The sequence below is a fragment of the Protopterus annectens genome, chromosome 6.part0 (genome assembly GCF_019279795.1).
Source record: "Protopterus annectens isolate FY-2018-M chromosome 6.part0, PAN1.0, whole genome shotgun sequence".
Taxonomy (NCBI): Eukaryota; Metazoa; Chordata; order Ceratodontiformes; family Protopteridae; genus Protopterus; species Protopterus annectens.
The window spans coordinates 1,511,029,389-1,511,042,160 of NC_056737.1; positions in this window are offsets into that span (position 1 = coordinate 1,511,029,389).

A 12,772-nucleotide genomic window follows, 5' to 3' on the forward strand; every position below is an offset into this window, starting at 1 on the left:
TACATGGTGCGTGCACAGTGTGATGGGGTGGCACACAGATATGATGTGACACCCAGTGCTCAATGGTGTGAAGCCACAACATCGGCTGTGTCACCGCCACGATGCCCTTCACAGATCACTGTGCAGATGTCGTACATGTCATAGCAATGTATTTCCAACAGTATGCCAGCACAGCAGTGTGAATGTGACCTGCCACCATCATTATGTCTTCCAGATAATGCCACGCTCCGGCTTCCACCATTTAGCCGACAGGAGGAGGAGGTCATCATACCATACCTCCAGAGTAACTACAACGCCCTGTTTAGCCATGTGCCACAGCAGGCACAAGAACGGCAGGAGATGTGGGAGGAGTTGTGCAGGAGGGTGAACAGCGCATGGAACCAACCGCAGCTACCAACAAATCCGCAGGCACTGCACAGACCTGATCCGGCATGCAAGACAGCGTGCCGCTGCAATCGCCAGGCAACAACGTGGGACAGGTGGTGGGCCACCAACACAGCCCCCACTCACAGCTACGGAGGAGCTCCTGGCCAGTCTGGGGACACCCACGGAACAACAGGCAGAACCACTTGAGTCCATCGTGGAGGTGGGTGTCTCCTGAGCTATGAGCCTGGAGCCGCATGGTAAGTCAGTGTTGCATGTTTGTATGATAGGCGACGTGGGTGTGGGTGTCATAGTACAACACATGATATAGCAATACATGCCAGGTATATGGCCACACAAGATGCAAACCATTGTATGCTATGTTGTGTTAGCAGACATGTGCATAGCACATGCAACCACACACATGCATGATGTGTCATGCACAGTGCTGACCGTGGAGATAGTAATGGCTAATGTGTATACCTTTGTGTAATGCCTTTACAGGTACGCCTGGCGTGTCGCAAGGACAAGGGTCTGTTGCAGGTAAGTCTGTTGCTAGTCAAACGCATGTTCTGCTGTATTGATATTCCCCATGTGTCTAGGCATGACATGCTCACCTGTGTGTGCCCCCGTCACGGTATACAGCTCGCACCACCCGACATACACACCACCCATGTACAGTAGATACACCCGTTACCGTAGAGTGGTATGACACCACACAACCAATTGGTGTGTTACGTGCATTCAGCTATGCATACAATGGTGTAGGTGTTACACAATGGCTGCATGTGTAGTATGCATTGGTATGCCAGTGCAGTATGGACACAGTACCACAGAGTGAGCTGTGATCTGGCCAGAGCACAGGTGTTACCAATGTGACCCATGCCCCTGCATCAGGTGCACACGTTGTGACATGGCGCATGCCATGTCCCATGCACGTGGATGTCTGGCTGCAGCATTGTCACACCATGATATGACCTATGCACAACATAGCAGACATACACACTGTCAGCATATCCGTAGAGAATGTGACACGTCACACTAGTATGGGTGTATGTCACATGGGCCACCACAGGGCCGTGTGCATGATGTCTACCACACACAATTGTCAATGAGTCAGACAGACAAGGCCATGGTTGATACCTACAGGCATGTTGCCACACAGCACATCCACAGTGGGTACTCACCATTGCACCCTGTACACACATAGTGGGTTCATCAATGTAGTGGACCCCCTGGACATCTGATGTAGTACACCAGTGACATGAAATTCCTCTCCACAGCTACTACAGGTGCCTCCAATGTCCACCATATATGTGCTGCTGAGCAGCTGAACTGACTAGCAGACATGGCAATGTACGCGTCCAGGTCACGCGCACAGACACATAGCTGTGTCCTGCTACTGTGCAGTGGCACAGAGCCCGCACCACACACCGTACAGCTATGCACACAGCTCACAGCAAACGTACCTGCACAGACATCACTGTTACACATACATTGTATCTGTACACTGTACACATAACACTGCACCATGACAGCCATTGTGATGTGGTGCATGCGGTGGGACACCATCTTCACATGTCCACATGATACCGCACATGTTTGCGGTGTACATTACATAGTGCCGCAGCCATGTGTACTCTCAACTTGCCCGCGCCACACGGTGTATCACGCTGATGCATGCAAACTACCATGAATGTGTGTACTGCATGCCTACTAAATGACACCTGCCTGTTGTACTGTCCCCACCAGGGCAGTGTACATACTGCCACTATGAATGTCTGGTCTGCATTCACTGGTCTGTGTTGTGTGAATGCTGCATGCCACCTGCATTATCACATGCATGCTGTGTGTGTGTGTGTGTGTGTGTGTGTGTGTGTGTGTGTGTGTGTGTGTGTGTGTGTGTGTGTGTGTGTGTGTGTGTGTGTGTGTGTGTGTGTGTGTGTGTGTGTGTGTGTGTGTCTGTGTGTAACCGATGGTATGTCTTTGTATTGACAGGTGCTGTAGGTGCCCCTCCCGCGTCAATCTGATGCTAGTGTCCCCACAGATACTAGTGGTGATGAGCATGTGCATGAGGCACAGGCAGGGTCGTCACAGGCAGAGTCTGTGCCACTGGAGAACATCACACATCGTCCTTTCATCCCCGCACACGGTTCAGTTCCCCACACATACCCCAACACCGCTGCCCATAGATGACGGTCAGTCAGCGCCTGTTGTCCCCGAGCAGGAATGTGTGGTGGCTGCAGAAGGTGTGGCTACACCGCGATGTTGCCAGTGTAAGGACTGGAGCAGTGTCAGGCAGGCATGTGGCAGGTGGTGCACGTAGGGAGAGCACCGCTAGACATACACCTGCCGACAGGGTGCAGCAGCTGGTATAACCAGACGATGTTCCAGACTGTAATGGCGGGCGCAGGCACGCCGAACGGCAGAACCAGGAAGGGCAGAGGCTGCAGAGGTCCGCAATCTGTACCTAAATGCCAGCATCCAGGCATTGGCGAATGCACAACAGCATCTTGCCGATGTTCTGGATAGGAGATTGGGCGACATGGCTGGTCTCCTCGACCGAGGCTTGGCCATCCTTGAGCGCGCAGTCCGTGCAGGAACACCAGGTAGGGGTGAGGCATAGGGCACGGGCGTGTGCCAGCAACACCACCTGCTGCAGGTCAGCGTGCGTGCCACCTCCCATGCCCAGACAGCCAGGGATGGTAGCACTACCACGGCGGCTGCTCCTGCCCCATCCACAGCAGGACAGAGCAGGCCACGTGGGCGTGGCCCTGGACGGCCCCGTCGGCACGCTTCCAGCGGACATGTGACATCGGAGAGTGGACAGTCTGTACCTCCACCCGTCGTGCCCGGCGACCCCAGGCAGGCTGGGTCACTGGGCTGCAGACACAGTGAGCCGTAACACCTGCACTGTACAGTCAGGGGCTGCCAAGCATACCCCGTGTAGGCATCACAGATGACTGAACTGTGTACACACACCCACACACAGCAGACACAACTGTAGGGCTCCACCACACCCACATGCAATCTACATAGTCATGCCCACTCAATGCACTGGCCCTTACACACACACATGATGTCATCCATTGGTACAGCCCATGCCTGTGGCACACATATCACCCTGTGCATATGATTAAGTCTCTGCCACATAACTGTGAGCCACACCATCAATGCACGGTTAAGCTAACATATTATGATGCACAGGGTGGACACGATAGTGAGAGGTGTATGTGATACCTGTGTCCGCATAGTACGTGCTGTGTATGTTGTGGTGTGTGTATGGCTGGTGACAGGTGTGTATGTGATGTGGGTTGTGCACGGACATCATGCAGCAGACATACCATGCAGGACAGGTGCAGCATTCATTGATATGTGTACACAGTATGTGTGGTGGTTACATGTGTAGCACCATGTCGGTGCAGTTAACCCGCATGATACTGATGGTGTACTTGCACGTGCCTACTGGGAGCACTGTAATTAGTTCCCCACGTAGTCGTGGGGTACCCACAGGCATGTCTGGCAAAATCAGCATAGCACAGTTACCCACATCCGGCATGGACCCCTACATAGGTACATAGGCACACATGAACGTAACAGGATATGTGCCCTACGACATGTGTGGACCTAGCATGACTGTGTGTGGCATCTAACACCCCTCAGGATGGGGATGCCATATCCATCAGTCCCCAGTCCCTGGTCTAGCAGTGACACACAGAGGTTGACTGGCGCATAACTATCGTCACACATCCACACGACATTAGCAGTCCTGGACAAAGGCAGTCAGGGCCTTTCCTTCACATGGCCTGGCACTCCTCCCCGTGTTGTAGGGGGTGTCTGGCCGTTACCCTGTTCCCCCAGCACGTCCCACTCATCTTTGAGTTGAGGTGTCTGACAGTCGCTTCTGTGCCCGTGTTTGCATGGGGCCTGGGAGGTGGAATGTGCCCATGTCACCCAGGTCAGACATGGCCGTGTATGTCAGGCACAGATCACCACAGAGCAGCTGTGCTGTGAAGATCCACAGCCGGTGTCCCCTTGGCCATGCAGCTTGTGACACATGTCCTAGCACCGTCATCCCCGTCTTGTGGAACGTTTGCGGTCCTTCCGAGTGCTGCAGGCGTCAGGTTAGCTACAGGCCACATGTGCCATTGTACGCAGTCATTGCACTGGTGTGTGATGTGTACAGGGGTACAATGAACACCCCTGATGTGGTTGCCATTCCATCCAGACCAGGAGGCCACAATGGAATGTCTTCACACCCACATTGCCATTGTGTGTGTTGACAGAGGTTGCCGACAGGTGTGGTAGCCATTTCCCTGAACATGTCCACCATCTTTAATGGCGTACCACCTACATGTGACATTGGGACGAACATGTCCTTCACACTGGGTAGGGCTGCACCTTCTCTGGCATTTAGTAGCAGGCCATGGCTCTGGCACCAGTCATCCATGTCTATGACGCCCTAGGTGGATGTTCGTGTAACATGGGGTGTTGGGTATGTTGGCCGGTGCGTAGTCATCTGCATACCTTGTCTGCTGCAATCCCCCTATGATTGCGTCCACACTGGAAGGTCGGATCCCATATCGCACGGCGCACAGGAGTGAGCCCTGTGGGCCTCCACTGGGTCCAGATATGAGTGTGACAAGGCACCTTGAGCACCAACCCTGTGTGGTGTGACCTCCAACCTGTCTGAGAAGCATCGGGTGACATATGTCCCCACATGTATGCTGGCGAGCCTTCCATGGGTCCCATGTGAAGTGTGCTCTGAACGCCCCACCAGGTCATGGTACTGTGTGCAAACCCACGATCCCCATCAATGGCCTTGGTGACCACTCCAGACTGGACGAGCAGGTTCGGGAGGCAGGATCCGCCCTTGACTATGTAGTTGTGGGTATGTTCCGGTATTGGCTGTACACCGCTATCTGTAACCATGACCACCTGTATGGACCTCCACACAGCTTTGCAGACAACACTTGTCAAGCGTATAGGGTGTGGCTGTTGACAGTCCATAGGAGCACTACCCTGGCATAGTGGGACCACAGATGCCATATGGCATCGATGGCCCCGATAGCCCATAGTAAGGCTAACATGACACAGTGGCCGCATGTGTGGGCCGAGGGCCTCAAAGAGGATGGGTAGCACACAGCCAGGGACACCATCGGTGCCCAATGCTGACGTGTCAAATGCCATAGAGATATGGGATCACTCCAGGCCATATGACATGTTTGGGAGGATACACTCTGGTGGGATGGATATGTTCCCTGTAGTTGAAGGGATGTATGCATGGAACATGTCCTGTGGTATGCAGACAATGTCTGTGGGTGCAGTGACTGTTGTACCATTCTGGACCATTTCCAGGCAAGTCTGTGTGCCCCCAACCATGTCCTTACCACAGTTAGGGAAGGCCCTGTGGTTGTCTCATGTGCCCTCTGCAGTACCACTCCCACGAGCGGACCTGGATGATGGTATGTGGGGATGGTGACGCCGGTATGAATGGGTGATGGTTTCCTGGTACTGTCATTGCCCTGCCATGTAGTAGCTCCAACTGTTGATGTACAGGTAGTCAGTGGCTGCGGTCCACCACACCATGTGCCTACCTGTGGTGGACAAGGTCCTGATGTCATCATGTTTGCCTGTTGCAGACATGCATGTGGGTGGTCGGGAAGGCATCATAGGCGTTTGCCGGTCTGGCCTCTGTTCAACATTGGCATGGAGGACTTGTAGGGTACCACACCGGTCGTATGATGTGTGTGGTTTTCTGTGGAGAGGTCATCACTGAGGTCCCCCATGCTGGTGTTGGTTACAGTGAGTGGATGACCAGTGGATCCACTATACAGTCTTGCATCACCATTGAGGGCTGTACATCCTGTGTGGGGCATATCCTCACCATGCGTGATGGGCAGAACTGTCAGACATCCCCCCCCTAGTATGTATGGTGCATGGCTGTTTAACAGTGGCCAGGTGTGTGAACACCTGGGACTGCTGGCGTACTGTGTTGTGCCATGGGTAATGTTCCCAGGCTATGTATGGGTGGTTCATGTCACCCAATACGGTGCTGTTGTGAGAGCATGCCCACTCACCAGTGTCCTCAGGACATCTGTGAAGGTATCCTGTGTTTGGGAGGGTTGTCTGTAGCATGCAACAAACTGTAGGCCAGTCCTACACATGGTTAATTGCACCTAGATATTCCCCGCAGCAACAACAACGTCTGTGGCATGACCAGGTTGCTGTTGTGGCCGGACACACAGGATGGTCCGCATTCCGCCACCCATGCCACGCACCATGTGTATGCATGTCTGATCTGTGCCGACTCAAGTGTCTGAGCATGCCCAGTAGGCAGCTGTGTAGATAGACACACAGCACAGTGCACACCGCGCCGTCTGCAGTTATACCCCGGTGCATGCCTGTATCCCCACGAACGCCACGTCTGTGGCATGGCCAGGTTTCTGTTGTGTGGCTGGACACACACGACGGTCCACATTACGCCACCCATGACGTCCCAACATGTGTATGCATGTCTGCCCTGTGCCGAGTCTAAGTGTCTGAGCATGCCCAGTATGCAGTGATGTACTGATCAGTACTTACTTGTTATTCTCGACTGCAGCACTAACGTGTTAGTGTACGGTGACCTTGGGATGGTAACAGACTGCGTGACTGCGCACTCTGTCCGAACACCCGATCGGGCGCATTGCCTCTGCAAATGATACCACTCACGTAGGGGTATGCCTCCTGACAGCGCTCTGCTCAGTAAACTCGGTAGCGCATTCTGTAAATGCTTCATACTGTAGTGTGTTCATGTAGATAGGCGTAGGTTCGTCCCCCGTCCCTTCCGTGTGTGTGTGTGTGTGTGTGTGTGTGTGTGTGTGTGTGTGTGTGTTTCCAGCTGCCTCTGCGACTGATTATGCTTTTAGACGCTCCGCAACACATGCCTTGGCTATTGCCAACTATTGTCTTGTGGGTGACGTCAGCAGCCTACAAGTATGCCTGTGACAGCGCTCTGTTTAGCAAACTCGGTAGCGCGTTCTGTAAATGCTTCATACAGTAGTGTGTTCATGTAGATAGTCGTAGGTTCGTCCCCCGTCCCTTCCGTGTGTGTGTGTCTCTGTGTGTGTGTGTGTTTCCAGCTGCCTCTGCGACTGATTATGCTTTTAGACGCTCCGCAACACATGCCTTGGCTATTGCCAACTATTGTCTTGTGGGTGACGACAGCAGCCTACAAGTATGCCTGTGACAGCGCACTGTTTAGCAAACTCGGTAGCGTTCTGTAAATGCTTCATACAGTAGTGTGTTCATGTAGATAGTCGTAGGTTCGTCCCCCGTCCCTTCCGTGTGTGTGTGTGTCTCTGTGTGTGTGTGTGTTTCCAGCTGCCTCTGCGACTGATTATGCTTTTAGACGCTCCGCAACACATGCCTTGGCTATTGCCAACTATTGTCTTGCGGGTGACGTCAGCAGCCTACAAGTATGCCTGTGACAGCGCTCTGTTTAGCAAACTCGGTAGCTGCTCTGTAAATGCTTCATACAGTAGTGTGTTCATGTAGATAGTCGTAGGTTCGTCCCCCGTCCCTTCCCTGTGTGTCTCTGTGTGTGTGTGTGTTTCCAGCTGCCTCTGCGACTGATTATGCTTTTAGACGCTCCGCAACACATGCCTTGGCTATTGCCAACTATTGTCTTGCGGGTGACGTCAGCAGCCTACAAGTATGCCTGTGACAGCGCTCTGTTTAGCAAACTCGGTAGCGCGTTCTGTCAATGCTTCATACAGTAGTGTGTTCATGCAGATAGTCGTAGGTTCGTCCCCCGTCCCTTCCGTGTGTGTGTGTCTGTGTGTGTGTGTGTGTTTCCAGCTGCCTCTGCGACTGATTATGCTTTTAGACGCTCCGCAACACATGCCTTGGCTATTGCCAACTATTGTCTTGCGGGTGACGTCAGCAGCCTACAAGTATGCCTGTGACAGCGCTCTGTTTAGCAAACTCGATAGCGCGTTCTGTAAATGCTTCATACAGTAGTGTGTATCATGTAGATAGTCGTAGGTTCGTCCCCCGTCCCTTCCGTGTGTGTGTGTCTCTTTGTGTGTGTGTCACCTCCCTCTGGGACTGATTATGCTTGTAGACGCCCGCAACACATGCCTTGGCTATTGCCAACTATTGTCTTCGGGTGACGCCAGCAGCCTACAAGTATGCCTGTGACAGCTCTGTTTAGCAAACTCGGTAGCTGCTCTGTAAATGCTTCATACAGTCGTGTGTTCATGTAGATAGTCGAGGTTCGTTCCCCGCCCCTTCCGTGTGTGTGTGTCTCTGTGTGTGTGTTTCAGCTGCCTCTGCGACTGATTATGCTTTTAGACGCCCGCAACACATGCCTTGGCTATTTCCAAATATTGTCTTGCGGGTGGCGCCAGCAGCCTACATGTATGGCTCTGACAGCGCTCAGGTGAGTTAACTCGCTAGGGCCTTGTGTAAATGATTCATACTGTACTGAGTTCATGTAAATAGGCGAGGTTCATCTCCCGCCCCTTCCGTGTGTGTGTGTGTTTGCTTTCGACAATACAACTGAATAAGCAAATTGTTAAAGTGTTCACAATCAACAGTGTGATATTTAAAATCATGTTAAGACTCACATTGTTGATTGTGAACATTCTTAGACATAGCATATTTCCTGCACATCGCTAGGAAACAACGAAAACGCTGTATGTTTTAATGAACTGTTCAAATATTACTAAGACTTGTGTTGTGTCAAACTACGGGGACTATTCTTGCTGCAGGTTGCCGGTTTGTTTGTGTTTCATAGTACAATATCATGTAATACGTGTGTTCATAGTATGCTTTCTGTGATGTTGACATGTGTGTGTTTCATTAGCAGTACGTCTCTGCTTTCTATGCTGTGGCTACATCTCCATTGCTTCGCATAGAAAGTGACAAATGGAAGTGTATGGATATTTAAAGCCTGGATACTTCCATGTTATGTGTAAGTCTCACGGGCCAACGGGTGATAAGCGCATACATGTCTATGAAGTACCTTTGGATACCATATGCACCTGTCGTGGACGAAATGTTTATGTTGACTGTTCCATCTACCTATGTGTGACATGGTTTGTGGCCATAGGGTGCCAGCAAGTCTTCCTGTTCATTGGTGTTTGCCATGGTGTATTGACATCAATCCTATTAATTCACCGAAGGATGTCTTTCTTTGGTGTCAACGCCATAGTTTGACCATCTATGTCATTCCCAGCAGACGGGAGATTGTGCCATTGGTATCTTTACACAGGTGACCCATCTGTTCCACTGTATGGAAGCGCAGATCCCCATAGATGTGCTGGCACATGGAGTGTTGTGTACGCCCGGTATCTGCCCAGCGGTCTTTCTTTGAATGGGGAGTGTACTGTACACCGTATCTGTATTCCCTGGGTTATGCCTTGCAACAGCTGTGGGATTCCCCCAGGTTTGCAGCTATGGTGCCATCTTGGCGTACGCTTGTCCATCCATGGGAACTGCCTACTGGACACTAGTATCGGGCTGTCAACATTTCACAGCTGCATTCTCCATTTCGTGGATGATCGGTATTAGTATTGCGGAGTAACATATGCCATGGCCACGCCTCCGCACACGGGCGGACGATGAATCATCTGCCAATCCACACCGACACCCATATTTGCATACCCACGTCCCCATGTCTGCACCCCTCGACAGTACCCCTTGCACCCCCTTCATGTGTGCGGCAATGGGACGCCAACGTACGTGTATGGATGCAGCAGCCTGGGGAGTCCTATTCATATGTCCTGCATTTCATGGACGGCTGTCATCACCCTTGAAGACACTTGTGGTGCATATATCTACCTGTGCCGTAGTCACGGCTGTCACCTCTTCCGGTTCACACTATGTTGCTCACACTCACTTAAGGAGTAATTTTTGGGTCCTGCAATGGACACCGATGTGCATATGTAAAGTTTAGGACATGTTGGACTGTGTCCATTCGCGAGAGTAGGTTCGACTGCCGCCGTATGTTCCCCATTCCCGGATGTCTGTCCGCTTCACCCATATTATGTAGTGCTACGTAACCGTGTCCTTCCACAATTTACCCATAGGGTGTTACTGTACTCCTGCAGGTTGGCAACTGCTTTAGATAATCCTCACAGGTACCATTGTGAACTATCCGCCACTGTATTGTCAGTATAACACAGCCGGTACATGTAGAACCTATTTATTCATGACAGTATATCGGTTATGTGTGTGAACGCCATATTTTAGCGATAGTATGACCTTCCTAGTTGACGTTGTTGGTGTGCCATTAATATGTGTTCCACAGGTCGCAGGTATGTTCCGTGAGTGGAAGGGAGTGATCCCACATACTTGATAGCACCTTCGCTGCTGTGTGCGCTGGGATTCATGGCAGGATGGATGTCTACGGGGTGTATCTACTGCTGTCTCCATCTTTATGTCCTGTGTCATGCCCTACTACGGCTGTGTGATTCCACCAGGTTTGCTATTATGGGTGCCATCTTGTCCGACATTTGTCCATCCTTGGGAAATGCCTACTGACACTGATGTAGGGCTGAACACATTTCACACATGCCTTTAGCATTACCCTATGGATGCTTTGCATCCTTACTGGGACTACACGTCCTGTACCGCAGCCTCACAGCGGGACAACGGATTATCTGCCAAACAACACCGAGCCCATTTTGCATACCCAGGATACCATGGCTGTAACCTTCCCCCCCACTTCTAAAGGTGCGCATGACACATCCTTCATGTAAATGCGGAACTGGGATATGGACGCACATGTATGGACACGGCAGTCTGGGGACTCTGGTCATATGCCCTGCATGTCATGCGCAGGTATCAGCACCCTTACACACGCTGCTGGTGCATAGGTCTAGCTGAGCCGTAGTCACCATTAGTACTTTGATTGGCTGATCCCAGTGGATAACGGAGCAGATCGTAATTTTTGAGTCCTGCAATGGACACCCGATGTGCATTTGTAAAGTGTAGAACGTGGTTTGACTGTCCCCATCTGGCCAGTGGTATTGACTGCCGCTGTATGTTCCCCAGTCGTGGATGTCTGCTTGACTACCCATCGTTTTGTATGACATGGCCTATCTATATCCACGTGCCAGTATGCGGAAATACAGCAAACCTTGCGCCCTGCCCATCTTCATAAACGACATTATGGAACATATATCGGCAGAAACAGACACTGTCAAATACGATAGACTCCACAGTGAAAGGATACTGAGCTCTCTCAACTACTAACATGGGGCACCGGCGGAGTACGGATTTCATGACGTAGCGTCCCTAACACACTTCCTTCAGAGTCGGTTTAAAGCGAAATAATCAATAAACCTGCTCATAGTTAGGTGGACAGTGCTCAAGTCTTGATTATAACGTGACATATACATATCAGTGTTGCATGCCTTACTTCATGGAAACAATACGGCAACAATGTGTTAATATATATACAATATTGGTAAATACAATCAGTATCCGGACACATAGTTGATAATTGCTGAGAGTGCACCTTAGAATGTAGTGTGTTGGTCAGGTTATTGTATATCGATGTGTATAATAGTAGCATTACGATAACAAAGCATGGAATCAATAAGTACTATTTAAGCATATATTGACAATTATGAATGTAAACGTGTGGAGGAGACATCCGTAACCTTCCTGGTTCCACTGGATCACATACCCTTTTTACACACGCACACTCGCATGTCCGGATTTGGGTTACGCGCACGCTATGCATATCCGTAGTCCATTTATATATGTTTACAGTGTCTGTGTGGTTACGTGTTTTTGCGTTACTTGTGACTATTCCGTAACATATGTCTGATCCGTTGACGGACGTGTGCAGAAAGCACTTACAGCTTTATATATGTAACAGTCTTTGCAGCATGGACGCTTCATTATTAATGCGTGCACATCAATATGTTCTATAGTGCTAATTCCAACGTGACTGCAGTCATGTTTGACGCTTACTGTGACCAGTGCACGCGTTAGCTGTTCGTTGTCATTAATATGCATACCCTTGGTACCTATGTACATTTACATTTCACCGCCCCCCCCGCACAGACGCACGTCAGAGGCATCCATTCTCCTGCTGGGAAGGTGCGGTACTGCATGATGAACATTCCTAATTCCCCTCGCTCATGGCCCAGGATGCATAGTCGTCACCACAGGGCTGTTCAGATGACAGCTGCTTATATCCCATATGCATACAGGCCTTGATTGTCAGGGTGTTGCTGTGGTGCTTTGGGTTTGGTCTTGGCCGCCCCGTGCGGGACTGCCCTGACCCTGTACGAATGTTAGATGAGTCACATGGGCACGTTTTGTCGTGTCCATGGTACCATGTCACGCCCCATTAAAATGCCACTTGGTCGTAACTGTGCGTCGATTGGCGGTGTATCCGTTGTAGATC